The sequence below is a fragment of the Egretta garzetta genome, unplaced genomic scaffold (genome assembly GCF_000687185.1).
Source record: "Egretta garzetta isolate BGI_Z169 unplaced genomic scaffold, ASM68718v1 scaffold163, whole genome shotgun sequence".
Classification (NCBI taxonomy): domain Eukaryota; kingdom Metazoa; phylum Chordata; class Aves; order Pelecaniformes; family Ardeidae; genus Egretta; species Egretta garzetta.
Window position 1 is genome coordinate 5,713,219 of NW_009259308.1, and position 18,145 is coordinate 5,731,363.

The window sequence follows — 18,145 nt, forward strand, 5'->3', positions numbered from 1 at the left end:
GGGGGGGAAGGGGTGTGTCCCAGCACACTGCCATTAGCGCTGAGGTGCTTCCCTCTATTTACCTAAAGGAAAGGATGCCTTTTCACGAGACAGAGGGGATCTCCCATGGGAGGCAAAATATGCTCAGTACAGTGGAAGACAGGCAGGGGGCTTCAGCGTCAGGGAACATTAATACGCAAGGACAGGTCTTTGGTTGATGTAAATGGATGGACTTGCACTCCCTTCACATGCTAATTTACACCAGCTGTTGGCTTGGCCTGGCCTGCCGGTGGTCTTAGGGGTGGATGTGCTTAGTCCCACTTCCCCCTTCCTAACTGGCCCAGGAAGGGCAGCTCTGAGGAGTTTATTTAGCATGACCACTAATGCCAGTAAGGGTTTCAGAGCAAAAAAAAGTATTTATCTGGTTGTTCGGTGTTAGTGTTTTCTGGTTTTAACTGTAAAACATTGCAAATTCCCAGATGACCACTGCCTGTTACCTTATGTCTATGACCTTTTTGGTTTTAGCCAAAAATGGAAATGATCCCCGTGCACTGGCAGTGTTGCCGTGAATGACTTTTCCTGGTATTTCCCCGAATGACATTGATGAACATAGGAGAGGATGAAACACTTTCACGTTAGAGGTATAGACGCACGTATATACCACTGCGTTGGTATAACCACCCACGGAAATACTAATATTGATGTTAGAGTGCAGGCAAATTCTGCATCTCCGTGCATGCATGCACATATTTGAATTATATTTTTCTTGAGCCTTCTGGGATCGGTTTCCTGAACCTCAGTAGAAATCTCCCTTTGTACCAAATTTTTGGGATTCTAGCCTGGCAGAGGACTTCCCACATGGGCCGTATAAATGTTCGGTGGCTGCTTCTGTGACTGACTTGCTTGCTGGTGTTCGCTAAGTGAAAATACAAAAATTTTACCCGCCTGGCCCATTTTTTTTTTTACCCATGTAATAAAATATGACACTAGAGGGCGACCTGTTAATGTAATTCAATAATGAAGTTGCAGCAGCTGCACATGGAGACGCAGCACCGACCCCTGCTTCGCGCCAGGGCCGTGGCTGGAAGCAGGCCTGGGGACGGCGCCTTCTACCCCTCTGAGACAACCACTGCTGCCCCAAGGCGTGGGGAGTATCCAGAGTGTAATACCAGAACCCAAAATAATAAATATCCCCAAGAAATGTGATTTGCCAGCAGACAGACGTGATTTGCGTTGTCCCGCGGGCAGTCCCCCATTTAGCACTTAGTCCAGCTTGGTGGAGGAGGTAGTGGGAGCTATCTTGTCCGTTCCCTGATGCCAAACCCTTGTCCTTCCCTAAACCATTACACCTACTTTTACAGCTAAATGACAGTGCTGCAGCTGCAGCCCCGTTTTGGGAGTCTGCACTGCAGTTCAGTGAGTATAGTCCCCACCAATGGCTCGCTCTCAGTCTCTGCGCAGCCTTCCTGTGACCGAGGAGGTCTCTTACAGTTCCAGAGACCAGTTTCCTTGTGTCAAATGAGGTTAATAGCTGCATGCAATTTAATTAATTAAAGATTGTGAATATTTTTAGAACACCAGACGCAGTATGCGTCAGAAATACCAAGTATTATCCAAGTATGACGTGCTGTCGTTATTGATATTTACATTTTGTACCGCCTGGAAGCTAGGATTTCCTTGTGGTGGGCTGCCCACAGCAATACCTTTTCTCCCCAGATTTGAAATCTGCGTACCAAACGTGAGCCAACAGGCAAAAGTGACGTCAGACAGACTGAGGCAAGACCAAGGACTCAGAGGTCACAGTACCGTGCATGCCGTCAGAGACCTGTGACACTGTAGGTTGTTGCACAGAGACATACCACAGGTGAGTTTTAAGGCATCCTTGCAGCTTTCTCTGCAATAGCTTCGGGAGGCTTTGAGTGCTGTGAGACTATCAAAGGTAATTCAGCATGTTCACCATGAAACGAGAGAACATTTTAAGCTGAACTTCAGTGAGACTTTCTTATTGTCTGGAGCAGAAACTGGCCTGAAGTTACAGATGGGAAGAACTTAAATTAGTGGCCGCTCTTCTGAAAACTGATGTTCCTTAGCATTTAGCAATAACATGTCCTCAGTTTTTGCTAAATTGCAAACGAGCAATTAATTTTTCAGCACTTGTGCAGAATACTTTAAAAATGGAAACATGAAAGTCTTCTATTAAAATGAAGTTGATAGTATGCACCTGCCACTAATGTACTGTACACTGTGTCTTCCACTCATTATAGTGATGATTTGGGTTGAGATCAAGAGTCATATAGTGAAAATCACTTCAACACGTGCCTGTTCATATGCATAAACTCCTGTGTACCAGATGGCAAAATATAATGACATCTTAAACAGCTAATTGCATAAACCTTGTAATGCAGATAATTGCTGAACCAAAGTATGAGTTAATAATTTCCCACTGTATTGCCTGGCTTGACACTAATTCTAAAGGAAAGTTGTGACAATTCTAACACACTAAAGTTCACCAAGCGGTAATTAAAACTAGCACTTAAAATCATTCGACTTTCAAACCCTTAATTACAATTCAGTGAAATCACTTTGTAGAAATCTAACATTTATAGATAGTTACATGATAGCTGATATTTCATCATCGTCCCTTTCATGGTGTTCTTCTAAGGCATGCTTCAGAAAGCGTGTAGCGCTCTCTGGAAGTCTAAGGTTCTAACGATTTCTGTACCAGCGGTCATTGGGAAACACTTGGAAAACAGTGGCCAGGACTAGGAGTGAACATACACACTGCTGTAGGTTTTTTCACCGTTTATGCTTAAAGCAGCCTGGCAAGTAGTGGTTTTTAATCACCTGATGATGCAGAAATGTAGATAAGCAGCAAGCCACTACAATGAAACATACCAGTTTTCAAAGAGTGGGTTTAAGAATTGAACTGTTTTGGTTGGGTTGATAACACACATACTGACCTCAAAGACAGGCCTCTAGCACATCATCAGCTGTTACTGTATATTGGAAAAGCTGCCATGGGATTGAAATGATGAAAAATGGAAATATAATTAATGATGGTAAATACAGTTTTAGGAGAAATAAGCCTTATCAGACAAACCCAATTTCTTTCTTTGATGAGGCGCATCAAATAATATGATGAAGGTAAAGACGGAATGATAAAGGTCAATGAAGAGATGTGATATTCATTTTTTATGGAGATTAGAATTAACACTGTGTGATATTCTGATCAAAAAACATTAGAAATAGCAACAGAGCATGCACTAATTAGATTAGGAATTGGCTAACAGCCTGTTAAAAAGTAGCTATGAATCAGGAAGCATTATCAAACAGGAGAGTTTTACCAGGATCGGCATCAGGTCAGATGCTAGTCAATGTTTTCTTCAGTGATTTGCATGTAAACACTGTAAATTCACAGCTGATAAATTTGAGGATGACAGGAACATTGGTGGAGTGACAGACAATGATGAGAATGACACTCCAAGTGATCTCAGTTGCTTGATGAGCTGAGCCCATTCAAACACAATTGGGTTTAATACAGACAATATAAGATTATGCGGTTTCTGGTGCTCGCACTTTTAAAAGATCATTGGAAAACTGTAGAGGGTGCAGAAAAGAGACACAGAGAGGATTTCAGGGCTGAAGAAAGTGCTTAATGGTGAAAGACTTAAAGCACTCAATCTGCCTAGCTTACTGAAAAGAAGACTGAGACATGACATGAGTATAATGTGTAAGTATTTAAGTATCTATAAGATCTGTCTGGAAGTATCTGCTGGATACTGATGACATTTTTAATCTTTCAGAGAAAAATGGCTATCTGCAAGCTGACGTCAAACAAACCCAAGTGAGGATTTAGGTGGGGTTTTTTTAATAGCAAGAGTGGCCGAAGGCTAACTTTCAAGACACAAAGTGGATACTGTCTTTTTTTTTTTTTTTTGATGTTTTCAAAAACAAGTTAGTGCATTTAATGCAGGGGCAATGGCACGCGATGAGTTGTAATATATCAAGGGGCTTTCTCTAGCCTTCAATGCTGAGAGGCTGTACACATCAGCAGGGACATTTCAGAAGCATTTGGGAGCAGGAACGTACACCTGTGCAAAGGAATAATCAAGTAATAACAAGTCTATCACATTTCATGGGCTCTCCAGACCCAAGCCAGGTGTGCAGATATCTCACAATCACATATCTCTAATAATGTTATAATTTTAAAAGATAGAGACCGGGTTTATGTGCTGATGGAGCTACACGAAACTACCAAAAGGCAGCCCCCTACCAGGAGATTTGTCACCCCTTGCCTGCCTCTTGTCACAAACTAGCTGATTCCTCAGAGCTCTGTGCCTCTGCTCTCTGGTAAAGGAGAAACAGTGATCCCGCCTCCAGGCATCTTCTACCTGGAGGTCTGTTTTATTCACAGTGTAAATAAGGCAGTCTTGGATCGGAGTGGGTCGTAGGCTGAATATTAGGCTGAAACTTCACCCCAAGCTTCTCTGAAGCAGTCCTGCCTCAGCAATTGATTCCCATAGGAAATGCTGACAGTCACTTGTGCTGCTGCTCACACAGCTTCCTGCCTCTGTGGCCATATGTACCCACCACAGGCAGTTCCCAGACATGTATCCTATGTGTTGTTTGGATCCTACAAACCTGTTCCTCCCTCACCCCTCCAAAAAGTTCAACAACTGTCAAAACCGTGAACAAACACAAGCCGTTTCAAGACTACGATACCACCACGCCGTGCCTCCAATTACAGCTCAGTATAATGCAGAAGGAAGAGAAAGCAGGGGCCTCATCCCAACTCCTTCAGCTCTAGCATGTTCTTGGGGGTCTCCCGTCTAAGTTTGGACAAAGCACGGTTCAGCCTACCCTAATGACCTACTATCCCCTAATGAAAGCTGGGAGCTAAACTCTTATCAAATAGCATAGACTGATACGGTGCAGGAGGTCAGAGTAAATGCTCAGCACAATCCTTTCTGCCCTTGAATGTATTCATTAGCCCATGAAATGTAACTGCGAGGTGTCTGTGTTTTCACTAATTTTATGGATGGACGTAACCAGTTCTGATATGAAATATTTTCACGCTCAGGTCTCCCCTACTGCTCTCCACAATCTTTACAGCCACCCCTGCTGTAGATCAGCAGCCCTCTTCCTCTCTGGGAGCAGCACTGGCATGTACAGCTGGCAAGTGTGAGGCTTTCTTTTCCTAGAGAAGGATGGTCTAGGGAAGATGCCATTCTAGCTGGTTATAACATTTTCAGTCTACTAAGTATCCTCTGTAAAATCTCAGCTCAGATGATTGAGTCAAGCTCTGCAAAGTAACTCCACCCAGTAGAGCTCACAATGCTTTGTGTGATGCATGAAGCGATAGCACTTTTTTTTAATGTGTATCCATCTCCTAATTATTTATTTGAGGTGGTCTCTCAACTGTCTGTAGCTAGCTGGGGTTTACAGACTAAGGTCTGGCCTTCCCTCACACTCTCTCCACAGCTGCAACGTAAATGTGCCTCCAGGAAGTCCTGGTGGTTTTGCCAAGACCGTTGTTCTTTAGTGCAATTTCAGTACAAATCTCTGTGAAATGCTGCATTTTATTCATCAGACATATGTATAAGTGAAGAATGCCATTGATGGTATTTCAGCCTATGTATCTGCAACATAACTACTAAAACTTGTCCATACAAGAGACACTGGTAACTCAATAACAAGTCAAAGCAAAGAAGACACTGAGCAGCATTATTAACTGATAACTCAAATGCCAAAAGTTTGGGGCACATTGAAATGGTCAGTGGTGGCAAAGCCTGGACAGCTAGATAGTCTCAGGGACTTAGGCAGAGATCAATCCAGTGGCTGATGACCTGCCTCTTGGGCTTGCAGGGATGCTGGTAATCAAGTCTAAGCAGGAAATTGTCCCACTGATCAACTCAGCAGCTTAGAATGAAACACAAGCTAAATGATTTGCTGGAAAGGGTGTAATCTGAGGAACTTCTTTATCTTTAAAGTAACTGGTAAATCCAGGATGTGGTGGTATGATGTGAAGGTGACTTGTTTCTCAATCTGTGAACATGAATTGGTCTTCCTCTTTTCTTTCGATAGAAAGAAGTCTGTTGTGGGTAGGTTATCTTCCAGAAGTGGGTATCTAGAAAACAAGACAAAATGTGTTGTCATATCTCTTTACTGCTCTTTGCAATATTATTTTCTGCTTAGGATTTCCGGTTACTTACTATATCAATGTACATGCAGAGTAAAACCGATTTCTGATAATGGATTTTATCAAAACAAACTTAAGAAACAGTACTGAAAACATCACATGCATTTTGAATTTTAGTAATAAATACTCCTTAAACTGAGTTTATCTCCATCATTCCCTTTCTAACCAGCATTCAGTAACATTCAAATAGTGCCAATGTAATAAATATTCACTAAACAGAGACATAACTCAAGAGTTCTCCTACCTGGCTGCGGCTGTCTGGTGCTCTTCGGAGGAGGAGCCATCTTCTCATTTTCTCTCCTCTTTTCTTCAGGAGATTTTCAGGAAAGAGTCAGCCACCACATTTTAGCTTCTAAAACTGCATGCCTGTCTTTGCTATGCATTATATGTGTCCTGATACCGAAAACCATCAGAGACAGATTGAAAGATCTGTTGGTAGGTAGAGAAGACACTCCGGGAATAGCGGACCTCCAGATTCTGTTCTCTGTGGAGCATTTGCCCTCTGCCACTAGCCCAATAAAATAGCCTTATAAAATACAGTACCATCTGGGAAGGGGAATCAGCTCCCAAAACTGGTGAAAACCCCTGAAGATGTATCACTTTTCCTGATGAACACCTGGCAACTGATTTGCTTTACCTTGCCTAATTTGTCTTTGATTTCTAAGACCCTAAGGCACTTAGAGATCAGGAAATAGTTCAGTCTATGCAAAAAAGAATGCACCTCTTTTCTTAGTGTCAGTTCTCAAATAGTTCTTTCACGTACTGCTACTGCCATGTATAATTACTTGCAGGTATCAGCTGGAAGATGGTGTCTTTTGTCTTCTCAAATGCTTTGGCCAGCAAGGACTCAACAAGCTTTGGCTTACCATGATTAATAGGTTGGCTATTGGCCTAAATGACCACTGGAAAAGGACACCTTGTAAGATAGGAGCTTTCATTGACAATCATATGAAATGATTCACCTCAGGATGTTCCAGAGCAGTGTTGGTGGAATGGTTTGGACCTGGGTCTGAAGCCATTGAGACATATGGACAAGCTGGAGAGGTGGGCCTGTGTGAACCTCACGAGGTTCAACAAGGCCAAGTGCAAGGTCCTGCAACTGGGTCGGGGTAACCCCCAGTATCAGTACAGGCTGGGGGAAGAAAGGATCGAGAGCAGCCCTGCCAAGAGGGTACTCATGGATGAAAAACTGGACATGAGCTGGCAATGTGCGTTGGCAGCCCAGAAGACCAACCATACCCTGGGCTGCATCAAGAGAAGTGCGGCCAGCAGGTCAAGGGAGGTGATTCTGCCCCTCTACTTTGCTCTGGTGAGACCTCACCTGGAGTACTGCGTCCAGCTCTGGAGCCCTCAGCACAAGAAGGGCATGGAACTGTTGGAGCGGGTCCAGAGGAGGGCTCAAACATGATCCGAGGGCTGGAGCACCTCTCCTATGAGGACAGGCTGAGAGAGCTGGGCTTGTTCAGCCTGGAGAAGAGAAGGCTGCTGGGAGACCTGACTGTGGCCTTTCAGTACTATAAAGGGGGCCTATAGGAAAGATGGGGAAAATCTTTTTAGTAGGGCCAGCTGTGACAGGACAAGGGGTAATGGTTTTAAACTGAAGCAGGGTAGGTTTAGACTAGATATAAGGAAGAAATTCTTTTCAATGAGGGTAGTGAAACACTGGAACAGGTTTCCCAGAGAGGTGGTGGAGGCCCCATCCCTGAAAACATTCAAGGCCAGGTTGGACAGGGCTCTGAGCAACCTGATCTAGTTAGCGGTGTCCCTGCTCACTGCAAGGGGGTTGGACTAGATGACCTCTAGGGGTCCCTTCCAACCCAAAACATTCTACGATTCTATGATATGTAGACATACAGGACTCTGCAATAACTTGCAATCCAGGTGGTTGAATTCCACTATGGGCACCAGAACAAGGAAAGGAAACCAGTGATCTTGATCACAATTAGACCTGATTTATAGATGTTATTTACTTATCACCCACTCCATGTCCCACCAGTTTAGGTTCTTATTGTGGGTGCTTTTCACTGTCTTAAACCCTTCCAGCAGTGATTTCTGTCTGCTCTATTAATTGATGATTTCATTGTTCACTACACCTATTTATGTGTAACTATCAGGAAAGGTTTTGTTATTTCAGCTGTGCAAGTATAGGTGAGGAAAATTCTCCAAATCATGATGGAATTTTGAACTAGGCAGTGGCTTCAGGGTAAAATCTGAAGATTGCCTCCAGAAAGAGGAGAAACTCTTTAGAGATTTTTGTTGTCCAGCAGCTGGGCTGCTGGAGCCTTTTCAGGTAGCAGGAAACCTTTCTCAGGGAGTTTCTGCAAGGCTTTGACATTTATACGGTGGCTGTCAGTGTTGCATAACCTCAGGAGCATCATTATCATTGACCTATTGCAGAGCTGCCACTATTTCATGTACCACATTCTCCAGCAGAGCAATACTTATAGGTGCTTTTCTTAACTCATGTCTTGTCTGCAAGATCTTTGTGTCCCTTGTTTCTATTTAGAATATAGAATAATAGCAAGACAAAGAGGGTCTCAAAATTAGAGAAGTCAGAGTTATGAGCCATTTTTGTAAATTTTGGCCAGGGTTAATTTCTAAAAGCTAATTCTTGTTTACTATTTAGTTCAAAGAATAGATTCTAATGCTGGTTTTAGTTTGTTGTTTCATTTTAAACCTCCATTATTTGTACTTTTCCTTACATTATTTTTCATTCATTTACATGTTTATTCACAGCATTCTTTAAGGCTTCTCCCCTAGATTATTTTATCTCGGCAACTGAAGTGGTCTCTGTATAGTCAAAAAGTACTTTGTGCAGCTCCCATTGGGGCTATTCACATATCCATATGTGCATGCAGCTCCCACTAATGCTTGTCAATGGGACTTAACATATGAGCATGGACATGAGAATAGACCCCTTGCTGGGCACTTGACTAGTTTGTTTTTTTTTTACCTTGATCCAGATCACTCACAGGAAACGTTATTAGGAATAACTGCACTTAACAGGACCACTGAAAGCAACCTCTCTTCTCATTCTTTCATATGGGAGCTGCTTGGTGGGTTTTGCAAGCTCAGGGTAAACACTTTACAGATGTGAATTGGAATCCAAGGTCATTGCATGAAGTAGCATTATTTTGTGTATTCCGTTCTGTTTGCCATGCAGCAGTATACACTTAAGTCTCTCCACTAAAGAAAGGGCAGGGGTTTTTTTAAGGTGTGATTTGGGATGTGGATGTTCGGGTTCTGTCTGTGGCTCCATCTAGGCAGGGTGGTTGGAGCTTTAACTTCCAACACTTATGAAAACAAAAGGAAAGCCAAGGTAACTTCAAGCATTTACATTTTGTTTCTGTGTACCTGTTTTTAGCATCTTTAGTGGTTCTCATAACTGCGGACTCCCCACTATGCTGGTATTCATGTGGATATAAGTGATGACAGAACACTTTCCGTCATGAAGTTGAAGCCTTCAATATGTTTTGTAAGACTGATGCATCTTGTACCATCTGTAATCCCACTCCACTGCAATTCAGCGACATGCAAATGTTGAATCATTATTATTTGCAAACCATATGAAAATAATTACTGATTTCAGTGTAATTTGTAATGAACATGTGTCTACATCTTGGAGGGGAAATGACCAAGTCAAAATGTGTTCTCTCAAACTCTTCTGCTGGGAGGTTTTCTGCCTTTAAGCCATACTTTGTGATTTTAAAGGTTGGGTTTTTTTAAATGTACAATCCTTGGAGACATTTGCTGAGCTGTAATTCTGGGTGCACTAGGGACCAATGAACTAAAGACAAACATGGGCAGAAAGCACTGTGTTTCAATACCCACCTTTTCAGAAATGAGTTTACTTAGTTTAAATCTTCACTTTCTAGCTCATTCCATGCTTTCAGGCTTTTTCTAATGATACTGGAACCATGAACAAGCCAATAACAGAGTATCATGATACAGCAATGTCTGTTTTCCAGAAGATTTGACCCCAATCCCACCAGATATGTTGCAGGCAGAACCTCGTATCAGGGCAGAAGTCTTTAATTCAGTCCTGTGGGCACTGGGACTCACTTCTGACAGCTAAACCAGAGGCACATCTCAGGAAAGAGCCCAGCTGAATAATTTCAGCAAGCAGTAACTCTCTCTGTTATCCATTGCCCAAGGTTGACCAGCGCTTCCCATTTTAACAGTTGATTTTCAGTGACCGTAATTTTGCCAGGTGTTAGCCATTAGAGGACATTTTCCAGACCTCATGTTTTTGTCAGGCTGATTTCTTTCTGGAAAACTTTTATCTAAGCTAATTCATTTATCTCTAGGGAAGGTGCTAGAAAAAAAAAAAGTTTCAGTATTACCATTCTGGTAGTTTGTCCTTGAAAAACCCTGATGACATTGTGATTTGAAAGCAACAACTAGGAGATTGGCCTACATACTCTGTTTCTTAAGAAATGCTTTACAATAGCCTCAAAAAACCCATCAAATCTGAGGAGTCTTTACAAGCTCAGAGTTTGCACATGCTCAACAAAATTTCTCTAGCATTAAGCTGCTAAACTCAGTGCAGGTTTTATAGGGAACAGGCACCATTTGGGCAGAGCGTACAAAGCCTGTTTCACCACACAGGGCATTTGTGAACACCACTCTACAACCTTCTTTTAAATATTTGCTAACTTTTGGGTGCTCAATTTCACATTCCCAGCAGTGTCCTGTGAACATCCCCTCTTCATGTGCAATTAAATGTAATTTACAAAGCAGGTAATGAGTTAAAATAACTGTGCCCCTGTTGCCTTGTAGGAAGTATGTCTCTTAACTGGTACTAATGGATGGCAGCTATTAGTTACTCCTACATTAAGGTGCATTCATATTGAAATTTTGTACTGACATTACAATGCATTTGATTAAAATGCAGAAGAATTACACATTAGATATCATGTGGCTGGATGGAAGCATAATTTAGCTGAGTCTGCAGATGCAGTCATGCAGGTGTTTCCATAATTCTGATTCAGTTGGTAAAACTGTTCATGTTCAGTGGCCCTCAAATCACATAACCATCTGTGGTTCAGTTCCTTGTGAAAGGAATTCCTTGTGCCTTTTATCAGATACTATCACTGGATTCCTGAGCAAAACTTTGGTAAATCAGGCAACATTAAAGTGTCAGGTGTTTTGAGGGGAGGTATTACAAACATCAGGTATTTCAGCTTGCATTTGTTAGCCACAGAGCTAGTGTAAGAAGAGAATAAAGCCTGGGCTCTTTACAGGAACATTCCCACACTCCAAGGAAGGGTTATGCTTTCTTACATAAAAAAGAATCAAAGTCTGGATTGGGTCCGATTTGCAGTTTTTTAAACTAGTCTGGCCTGATGCATCTCCCTACAAAATAGGTACTGGAAAAGCACTGTATTTCAAAGTTTTGTAGGTTGATTAATTTTTTCTAATTAGGCCTATTATTGATAAATACAGTAGTAACAGCTGCAATTATTGCTACTTTTAGTTTTCACAAACAAAAAGATTATGCCAGTTAGTTTCAGTGCAGAGCCAGAGAGCTGAGCCCAACTTGCAGATGGGTCCACAACTGCCAGCAGAAGCTCCTGCATCCTTAAAGGCATACATGTACACAATTTCACAGGAAGCTGTGATTAGGAGCAAAAGACCATAAAAACAGGTGAGGTAAGCAGGGACGGAGCTTACAGGAACAACAGTCCCTCTACAGCTCTAGTTCAGCAAAGTAGTAGGGCCACGGCATGGGGGTTGCAGTTGTAATGTGGCTGCTGCCCTTCCTACAGCATTTTCCAGCCCATAGGTCTTTCCAGGCTGGGAACATCCAGCCCTTTGCTACATTTGGAAGCAAGCTGACGTAACTTTTGGAGGAACACAGTCTTCATGCCATCAGAACGCAGTGTGAAGCAATCTAGTTAATGTGCAGGTTTGTCTAGAAAGTCTTTGAGGGTTGAGCACATTTCAAAAGAAAAAAAGCAAGTCAGAGTCACAGACAGTTTCCTCTTTACTGCAAGGGTCACCATGTTTACACATTTTGAAAGAGTTACTGAGCTAATTTGTAGAATACTTCTATTTTATATATTAAGGAAAAATAGAGACCTCACAAGAATTTTAGTCCATCAGCAACGTATGGAAACAAGAAAAAAATTTGTCCTCAGTTGATGAAATATTTATTTATCATTGAAATCCCAGACATTTGCATCCAACGTAAGGGCAAGACAAATCTTATGCGTAACCTCCTAGAGAATTCAGTTAAAAGCAGTTTTGGATACCTGTAAGTAATTATGCTATCACATTCTCTAACAGATTTAATTTGGGCCAAGTAGCAACTACTGTATGTCCAAAAGATAATGAATTAAAGCAATGCTTTGGCATATCCCCTTTCTGAAATGTTAGCAGCCTCTCAAGTGACTTGAAAAATGGGCTTCAATAAATGGACAGGAAAATCTATGCAATTAAATTCAATCAATAAAGCTGTCCTTGACCAAAGTCCAAACATTAAAAACAACTCCAATTGAATTATGAGAAATCCTTTTCTGATTTTAACTAGATTAGTTTAATCACATGTGCGCTGAAGTTGCATGCCATTCCTTGGTAAGTTTATGGAAACAAAAAGCAACGTACTACTCCCTGTCTCTCACTTCAGCCCAGCTCTGGCTTTTCCTTAGAGAAGATCACTATTCTAGAAGAGCTATTTTCTTATTAACAAGGTCACCCACTCAGAGGAAAGTGGCAGAGCAGGGTCCCATGCATCAGCCCAGCATTACCAGCCTTCTCTCTTTCTCCTTCACTTCCACAAAACTCATCCCCATAACTACCCAGGCTCTTTCTTTCCTCTTGGTGAGGAATAGAAATATCCTAAAATCCTGTAAGATGACTCAAAACATGAAAACTCTTCCAAATCTCAAAATAACTTGAAGATTTCTATTCCTTCCCTCCCTCCCCCCCAGCTTTTTTCTACTGTGCTGATATAGCTGAGGATAAATACACTAACAAAATCAGAGGTGCTCCAAATTATGGTAACCATACACATAGGTACAAGCCACAGACATAAGCAAACCCAGAAATACAAATCCTTCAGAAGTAAAAAAAAAAACCCAACCAAAAAAAACCAATTAAAAAATCTGAAGCTCCTAGAAACAAGTTTTTTTGCTACAATCACATATTGCAAGAACCTTTACAAACAACAGAGAATGCACTTATTGAAATTGTCACCAAGAAAGCCAGTTTGATACATGCCAACCAGGGTAAATTCAGGGATTTAAAATTCTGCGCTGAAGAAGCTACCCCAGCTCCCTATTACCTCATAGAGAGCAGAAGTTCACCTCTTCCCTTCCCTAGGGACACAGGAACAGCTGACAAATAACTCCACATAAGCCAAACACCCATCAGCTGGGGAATCACTACACAAGCCTACTTGCCTGCAGGAGATCTGAACCAGCAACACCTGTGAGATAAACATTTTTCGGCTGGTTCTCCAAGCTGTCATGTACAATGAAAGTATTATCTTAAATTCAGAGGGAAAATAGAATATTAGGTTACTTTAGATCTGACCTTTCAGCCATGAAGCACTTAAGATATGAAATAGGTGGATCTGGGGAAATAATTCATAAGTAGCAAAGTGTTTGTTGAATTTTTACTCTTTGGGGACTTGTGGTTTTCTGCAGTTCTTCCCAAAATCAAGGCTGAATTATGACAAAATGATTTTCCTCAGATAAGGGACAGTGGATCACAAGCACTGTAACAGGAAAAGTCACACACTGCAAACAGAAAGATGGAGTAAAGCATTCATGGCAGTGGATGCAAGGTCCAAGTCTTGCCCCAGTTTTCGTCCTCAGCTACCTGCATAAGCTGGGTGAGAAAAGCCATCCATGTAGGTGGCTGTGCTCGCCCCTGATCTCTGACCTCTAGAGCTCTCACAAGGGTGTAACTTCGTGACTCATCTACAAAAGAGAATCACTCATGCTCAGTTTGACACCCCTCCACTATTATTAAACTTAAAAGCATGGCTGGCTGCAAAACCTGGAAGTCTTCATATGGCCATAGCAATTGCACTGAATTTCACAGTTGCTTGTCTGCTGGGTCTGCGGGAGACCTTCCCATGAATGTATCTCCAGAAAAGCTGTATCTTCACTGGGATACAGAGCCAAGTGTGACAAAACTTAACCATAGAATAATATTAAATATTACAATAAGAATAATAACAGAAATAAACACTCCGTGCTGCAGTTATGAGATTGGAAAAACTTGCGCTGATTAAGTCTGACTTCATTTTGACTGCATTGGCTGATACTTCAATAATGTGTCGGGAGATCAAGCTGAGTTGGAAGACACCTGAGAAAGTGGACAATCTTTAGCTGTTTGCATACATACTGTGAAGCCCAAGAAGCTTGTATTCCCTTAGCAACCAAAGTTGGCACCTGTGATATTTGTTTTCAGCGACTGACACCAAGAGTTTGAACTTACATCTGTTTTACTGAATTATGGTAAAACAGTATTAGTAACTGCAAAAAGCAGCTCTAATTTGGACAATACCGTCCAGATCATTTGCAGCTTGTACTGCCTGTAATTTCATTTCACATCCCACCCAGACAATACGGGAAACTGCATAGCAGAAGAACATGACAAGTCTTACACAGGCTGGGTCTTGACAGCTTGACCTATTCCCAGCTATAAAACTTGCTTATGTAGAAGTTTTCCTAATGTTTTTTATACTTCATTTGTGAAGGATTGTCCACCTGGTGCCTTATCGCAAGCTGTGGAATGAGTCCAGGAGATGGCAACAACATGAACTGCTGTGGGGGATAACAAGGACTCTGTTATGACTGGGAACGTTTGCAGTACTATAAATAACTCTATCAATATTGTGATAATGGCACTTTAAAGAGGTCTATTTTACAAGTGTTGAATGTAAGAGAGACCACAGCTGTGCTCATTAATTCTGAAGTATGCTCCTCTCTACGTACAATTTGCAGGTGTAACAATAGGAGTGTTGACTCAGTGCAGGTCTAGCTAGTGTTTGGATTTAAAAAAAGGTCACAGTAGCATGATTAGTTCTTAACGAGTCTTTATTGTGTTTGGCAGAGGGAAAGCAAATTATGATAGTTTAATTGAAAACAATAAAAGTAAAATGGAACTTTGTTACAGAATTTAGCTATACGTAAATAGCTTCTCCCCCCCAAAGAGCAAGTACCGTAATTGACAGCAGTAGATCTTTTGATAATTAATTGCAGTAAATTATCACTTGGCACAAAGAAGGCATAATTCTAATTAATTTGCAACCTTTCCAGCATAACACTGAATTGAAAATGGCACTGCTGTAATTTTTTTCAAGCTAATATAGAACTGGAGTACAAACAACGTTGTGATGCTTTCTTGTGTTTTCCTTGTTTGGAGTTGAACTGGGGTGATTCGGTCCTTTCCACACAATTGCTGTACCACACAGAGATGACCCAAATGGGCAGGAGTTTCCTGCACAGTCAGAATTAATCTGCCACAGCATGGGATAATATAATTACGTACAGAGATCCAGGCAGAGAACTGGTTCAGCTGGGGCTCGTCTGGGACATCAGTGCCTTGATTTGAGGACAGTCAGGGCTGTGAAGGGTCCCTTTCATTCTCTTTTAAATCTAGATTTGATCGGAAAAGAAGGTATGTGGTAATGTGGACAGGCCAGACTATTTAGGCAGAGCTAAAAACTACAGTATCTGTCAAATTCATCAGCCTCCATCTTGTTAATAAATTACAAATGAATTTTCTTTACCTCTGGGAACACAAATCCCCCTTGGCAACTGCAGGGCAGAGCTACATGGCAAGTCCTCTCAAGGAGGCGTGATGGAGGGAGATCTATTGAGGCAGCCAGCTAACAGCACAGATGGCTTTTAGCTCTGAGGACTGCCTGGATGCAATGGCCAATGAATCCATTTTAAGCAGGATGCTTCGTGAGTGCTTATGGATGAGGTGCTGTTCCTCCCTTATCATAACTAGACTTCACGGCAAGGCTCCCCAGCTAATGCTTCGTTAATGGAATTAAGATCTGGGCCCCAATCTGTGACTTGCACGCAGCCCACAATTCTTCTATGCCCCAAAACTTCTCTGTGTTCCTGGGAGATAATATTTACCTCCTGCACATCAGTGTTGTGAGAATAAATTAACTTTGGGAGAGTATGTTGAGCTCCGTGGAAAACAGTTACTAAATAAGTGCAAGTATTATCATACATTAAATCAGATCAGCTATTAAAAACGAGAACAAGTCCTCAGATCTGTAACCCTCGCTACATCAGTTTCTCCCTCCTTTGCTGATTACTGTTAGCCTTGATAATAATGAACTCAAAGACGATATTAGCAGCCTAACCTATACTATGATTTAATCTTGATTGCCACAGATCAAGGTTTGATTTAATTGCTCTAGAATTAATTAGGAAGAGAAACAAGTTATAAAAAAGAATTTTCGCTCTAAATAAAGAAACTGTTTACATTCAATTGGAGTTCATGTTAGAACAAATCATTAAGCTATAAAAGATTACATCTGGGCTAGAATTAAAGTCAAGCCGATTCATTAACCCAAATGGTAGCCCAGAGATTACCAACATGGTATTTCTGCTTTAGTGATCAAAGGATCAAGGGATACATGACCAGATGACCCTAATTGAAGCAATCTCTACTGAATTTTGTAAATGAACTTGAAAGTACTAAGAAGATAGTCTCTAACTTCTGTCAACATGGAGAATAAATTTCTCCTGGTAGCTTCCCTTTATACATAAAGTAAGGAAAAGGAAAGAAAAGGTAATAGCAATCCTTCATGCAGTACATGAAACAAGAATGTTTTTCTTGAGTTATGGAGAAATCTTAACCAAATTGTTTGTAGTTGTCTGTTATAGCTTTTGAAATAGAGGGAATTTACAGTCAAAAACTTCATCACTATTGCCCTGTCAATGACCTCGTCACACCTGACCTATAGGGAGTATCTTCTGCTGGGTTAACCCATAAATCAGCCTGCATGCAAAGCCTTTCTCTCAAAAGCTTGCCAGTTGTGCTGAATTAGGTATGATAGTTTTATTGTGTGAGCTACTGTTCACCGGGGACTGAGTAGAAACTGCTGACTGTATTTCACTTGAGAGTGCAGGATGAACTTAAGCCTTGATCCCAATAGTGAGAGGCCAAGTCTGTACCTTGCTGAACCTCTGAACCTACAGACTCTTGACTCTGTGTCAGGGAGAGCTGCAGATGCTTTGTCAAGGTAATAGTTGGAAGTATAAGCTTAGTTTGTGTTTCAAGTTTTAAATAAGAAAAATAAATGCTGGAAAATAATAGGGGTATGACTTCTTTTGAAAGGCTGGTATAGCCATTAGTGAAATTCTACATATCCCTCTGTGGAAAATCAAGTGTCACTGAGCATAAGAACTTCCTGAAGACAGAGACTATAATTCTTGTTATGAAAGGGGAGGAATTGGATGTGATAACTAGTGATGGACAAACTTCAAAAGGTTCAGGGCTTGTGTTTGGTTTGAATAACCATCCAGGAGCTTTGATGCATATCCAAAGCTTATCTGGACCTCCTGGGCCTGTAAATATTGGGATGGAAATCTTGCAAGAACAGGCTCTCTTGAAAGATTTCTCTTTTTTGGTATTTTGGGCAAGTGTTTTCTTGTCATGCTGGAGATACAGCAAAAAGAGTAATGACAAGAAATAAGACCTGCTCTTAAAGAGTACTTCATCAAGTCTAAGTCAAGAATAAAAAAAACCCTTCTCTTAAAATGCTTTCCACATCTCCAGACCTTCTTCGGGTTAAGAGGGGCAAACTTTTAAAGCAAATGGGGAGAAATATTTCCCAGTTCCTTCTGAAGTTTAACTGTGCTACAGTAATTTTGAGTTAGGCACTTTTTTCATTTTATCTATTTTATGTATAACATACATAAAAATGCTGTGCAGATTTTGGATAAATAAGATGTAGATCAAGGTAGCAAGAATGCTAGCATCTTCTGA

At 41.3% G+C, this 18,145-nt stretch overlaps 1 protein-coding gene across 3 annotated transcripts in view; it reads right to left on the reverse strand.

Annotated features, from left to right (window-relative positions):
- The window catches only part of NFIA (nuclear factor I A), a 263,401-nt gene extending 263,308 nt beyond the window's left edge, over positions 1-93 (reverse strand). For all 3 annotated transcript variants that reach the window (XM_035891763.1, XM_035891764.1, XM_035891762.1), the window contains exon 1: positions 87-93. The gene's annotated coding sequence lies outside the window, so the exon portion shown is untranslated. The remainder of the gene's footprint in view (positions 1-86) is intronic.
- Between the last annotated feature and the right edge of the window lie 18,052 nt (positions 94-18,145).